A 5,048-nucleotide genomic window follows, 5' to 3' on the forward strand; every position below is an offset into this window, starting at 1 on the left:
CATGCATGCATGTTGGCTCTAATTTTAGTTTTTAAAGGAACCTCCATTCTGTTCTTCATAGTGACTGTATCATTTTACACTGCCACCAACAGTGTAGGAGAGTTCCCTTTTTCCCACACCTTCTTCAGCATTTATTGTTTGTGGATTTTTTTTAACATACAATATAAATGATTTATTAACAGCAGATCATCCTCAGGGGCTAAGTGGTCAACCAGACATCCAGAACGGAGCCACAAGTTCAGCGCAGCCTCTGAGCCTCTTGCTCCGACTCCAGTAGAGTGAGCACGTTGCCTTAATGCACGGGGCCTTTCATACTTTGAATGATGGAGTTGCTCACATGGTCCATGAATTCTACATGCACCAACTTGACTGTCTCTGCAAACCAGTCCTGCCCAGTACCTTGGTGACCCTGGCAAACTTAACGGGCTGCACACAGCTTGTGTCTGTGGTGGCAGCATGATGGTGATTGGCCGGAGAGCTATTGTTTGGAGATTTTTTTGGTGGTGGCCCTTCTGACCAACGTGAAGCGATATCTCATTGTAGTGTTGAGTTTCATTGCTCTAATAATTAGTGATGTTGAATATCTTTTCATGTGCTTTTTGGTAGGTTATTATTGGGTCTTCCCTGGTGGCTCAGACAGTAAAGTATCTTTCTGCAGTGTGGGAGACCTGGGTTCAATCCCTGGGTGGGAAAGATCACCTGGAGGAGGGTGTGACAACCCACTCCATCCTTCTTGCCTGGAGAATCCCATGGATAGAGGAGCCTGGTGGGCTACAGTCCATAGTATCACAAAGAGCTGGACCCGACTGAGCGACTTAGCACACACACATTCAGGGTGCTATTACCTCTAATCATCTCAGAAGGCTTTTTTCTCCATCCTTCAGTAATTTCCTCGCCTGTGAGTGAGTATTTGTAGGGATCTTCGGGAGTTCTCTCTGTGTGGCTGACTCCTCTCTGACACTAAGTTCTGTGCGCTTGTGGCTCTGTATCTTCAACTCAAGGAGTCTGCTGAGCCCTACCTGGGTTTCTTCCAGCACCTCAGCTTTGAATCTCTCTCAAGGCAGTTAAGCTGGGACAACCATAGGATTCAGTCTCTCGGGAATCATTGTCTTCAGTACCTGAGGGCCAATGTCTCAGACACCATTGTTTCACATATTTGATGTTTTTGTTGCTGCTATGGTTTGTCTGGTTCAGGAGGGAGGGTCCATCTGATCTCTGTTACTCCATCTTTCTAGGCTGCTAGGGGTGCTAAGTTGCTTCAGTTGTGTCCAACTCCTTGCGACTACCAGGCTCCTCTATCCAATGGATTTTCCTGGCAAGAATACTGGAGTGGGTTGCCATTTCCTTTTCCAGGGGATCCTCCTGACCCAGGGATGGAACCCATGTCCTTTACATCTCCTGCACTGGCAGGCAGGTTCTTCACCACTAGTGCCACCCGGGAAGCCCTCTCTAATAGGCATTTATTAAAAACTTTATGGTCTTCCCAGGTGGCACAGTGGTAAAGAATACACCTGCAAATGTAGGAGATGCAAGAGATGTGGGTTCAGTTTCTGGGTAGAGAGGATGCCCTGGAGGAGGAACTGGCAACCCACTCCAGTATTGTTGCCTGGAAATTTTCATGGACAGAGGAACCTGGTGGGCTACAGTCCATGAGGTCACGAAGAGGCAGACACGACTGAGCATATGGACACGACTGAGCACACACAGACACACACTCAGCATGTTCAAAAGAGGATTCATGTTTTTTAATAAAATCTCCTCCCTTTGTAGTCTTCTGCATCTAGTTGACTTCTTTCCTATTCTCATCCTTCTCTCTCCAATATTTACTCCATCAGGAAATATTTTGGCTCTCTGCAAATTTTGACTACTTTGTATCACTTCCACTAAATCTACCTGGTCTGAGTTACCATCAGTTCTTGCTGGGGTAACCATAATTGGTAGCCAGTTACTTCTAATTGGTTGCTTTCATGCTTCCCGTCACCCCCACCCCCATATATACTCTGGCCACAATCCAGAAGCCAGAATAAGCCTTTTGAACTATAAGTTTGTATCAGTGAGCTCTGTTTTGGCTGTCTTTGTAAGTCCCTAAAGGAGCCAGCATGTTCTTGCCTTGGGGCCTTTGCACTGGCTGTTCCCTCTTCCTGAATGTTTTTCCCCTAAGGCTTCCCAGGTGGCGCTAGTGGTGAAGAACCTGCCTGCCAGTGCAAGAGGTGTAAAGGACAAGGGTTCCATCCCTGGGTCAGGAGGATCCCTTGGAGAAGGAAATGGCAACCCACTCCAGTATTCTTGCCAGGAAAATCCCTTGGACAGAGGGGCCTGGTGGGCGCAGAGTCGGACACGACTGAAGTGACTCAGCAACCTTAGCACTTGAAGTCTCTGAATATCTGAATTTTTTCAATCTTTGCTAAATATAAGCTTTCTCAATGAGGTTATTTCCTTAAACCTTTCAAAAATTAAAAATATTTTAATATAGCTCTGAGAGTTGGAGCATAAACAAAGCTGAGCTCTGAAGAATTGATCCTTTTGACCTGTGGTGTGGGAGAAGACTCTTGAGAGTCCCTGGGACAGCAGGGAGATCAAACCAGTCAATCCTAAAGAAAATCAGTCCAGAATATCATTGGAAAGACTGATGCTGAAGCTGAAGCTCCAATAATTTGGCTACCTGATGCGAAGAACTGACTCCTTAGAAAAGACCCTGATGCTGGGAAAGATTGAAGAAAGGAGGAGAAGGGATGGTGGGATGGCATCACCGACTCAATGGACATGAGTTTGAGAAAGCTCCAGGAGCTGGTGATGGACAGGGAAGCCGTGCTGCAGTCCATGGGGTCACAAAGAGCTGGAGACGAGGGAGCAGTGAACTGAACTGAATGCAGCTCTGTCTTTCCTTTTGGAACGTCTTCCTGTTGTTGTTTAGTCACTAAGTCAGGTCCAACTCTTTACAGCTCCATGAACGGTAGCCTGCCAGGCTCCTCTGTCCATGGGATTTTCCAGGCAAGAATACTGGAGTTGGTTGCTATATCCTTTTCCAGGAGACCTTCCCGACCCAGGGATGGAACCCACACCACCTGCATTGGCTGGTAGGTTCTTTACCACGGAGTCACCTGGGAAGCTTGGGTAAAACATCTACGTGGCTCACAATTGGGAAGATCAAAAGAGAATACAGTGGTAACTTTTCTTTTCTCTCCTATCTTCCCCCAGAAACCACCATTGTTTCTTATTTAACCTTCCAGTGATACTTTATACATGTAAAAGTAATATATAACTAATATATAACTAGTCTTTTAAAAATACAAATGGTAGTATTTTGTTACACTGTTCTGCTTCTTACTTTTTTCATTTATCTGTCTTAGAGATTGAATTACTATGTTGTATTCTATTATTTGGATATTCCATAATTTACTTGAAACTTTGGTACTAGAATTTTCAGAATTCAGGATTCTAATACTTCGCTATAACCAACAATGCTGGAGTGTGCACCCTTGTACATAGGTCATTTATCTCATATATGAGAATATCTGTGGGAAAAATTCATGGAAGTGGAATTATGGGGTCAAAGGAATGTGCCTTTGTAACTTTGATTGCATGTTAGCAAATTGCTCTGTACAGAGTTTGTACCAATTTACATTCCAAACAAAACCAAAAAACCCCCCAAAACCAAAACAATGCATGAGTGACTGTCTTCTCTATGTCTTCACCAATATAATATATTACTGGTAAATCTTATTGGTAAAAAAAGTGGCATCTTAATTTAAATATATTCCTTTTTATGAGTTAGGTTAATCCCAAAAGTCCAAAAGCAATTTGTATTTTTTTCTATTAATTGCCTAGTCACAGAATATTGGTCTTGTCCTTATGTTTCTATTCAGTGCACTTGAAGAATAAGATGGACATGACTTTGGGGGAAGAGAGTGGGAACCAGGAAGGTCAGAGCAGTCACTGAATTCTCCTGAGGTCCAATAAGGATAGTTGGACCATACAATAAGGTCCAAGATAATTACAATAAGGACCAAGGACTCAGAATCTTAAATTTGCCAAGAATCTTAGAAATAACATACAACTTAAATTTTTTAGATCTAGTTTTAGTTTTCACCATTTTCATCTCCACCCACTCCACTCCTATCTCCACCAGAATCCTGAAAGTGTTTCACTTCTAAAAACATTTCTAAACATTAAAAAAACTGCAACCAGCATATACTCTTCAAACGTAGCCCACACCACTTGTGTATGCTTTCACGTAGACTCCATGAGAAAACGTTTTCTTTTCATTTTCGCCTATAGAAGTCCACAATCCTGAAATCCCCAATCCTGACATTTAAAATGCTCTTAAAAATGGGAAGTGTTTTAATAAGTTTGACACCAACACTTATTTAGTGGCAAAACCTGACAGTAACTGATAGGTAGCTATCCAGAGTGTTTATCACACTTACTATGACTATTCAAATGTTTTTTCAGAAGAGTTCTTTTTAAAAAACTGGAGTATAGTTGTTTGCAATGTTGTGCTAATTTCTGCTGTATAGCAAAGTGAATCAGCTATATGTATACATATATCCCCTCCTTTTTGAATTTTCTTCTCATTCAGGTCACCACAGAGCACTGAGTAGAGGTTCCTGTGCTGTACAATAGGTTCTCATTAGTTATGTATTTTATACATAATATTAATAGTGTACACGTCAATCTCCCAGTTCACCCCACACCCCCTTTCTCACCCTGCCATCTGTCGTGTCCATGTGGCTGTTCCCTGCATCTGTGTTGCCTCTCCTGCCCTGCAAATAGGTTCATCAGTACCATTTTTCTAGATTCCACATGTATGTGAGAATATATAAGATCTGTTTTTCTCTTTCTGACTTACCTCACTTATCTGTGTTCTTGCAAGGTGCTTCCCTGGACACTGCTGTAATATGGTATTACATGACACAGATGGTATGTTGCATTTCTGAAATCTGTAAGATGTTGAACATTGAAAGGACTTGAGGGTGTCAGGTAAGGGATTGTGAACCTGCATTTAGACTTACAAACTCGTCATTACTCAGGAATGTTTTAATTCTGCC

General features: G+C 42.6%; 1 pseudogene; it reads right to left on the reverse strand.

Moving 5' to 3' along the window:
- Positions 1–238: 238 nt before the first annotated feature.
- On the reverse strand, positions 239–1,144 carry LOC120857781 (annotated as a pseudogene).
- Positions 1,145–5,048: the final 3,904 nt, after the last annotated feature.

The sequence above is a fragment of the Oryx dammah genome, unplaced genomic scaffold (assembly GCF_014754425.2).
Source record: "Oryx dammah isolate SB20612 unplaced genomic scaffold, SCBI_Odam_1.1 HiC_scaffold_29, whole genome shotgun sequence".
In the NCBI taxonomy this organism is placed as follows: domain Eukaryota; kingdom Metazoa; phylum Chordata; class Mammalia; order Artiodactyla; family Bovidae; genus Oryx; species Oryx dammah.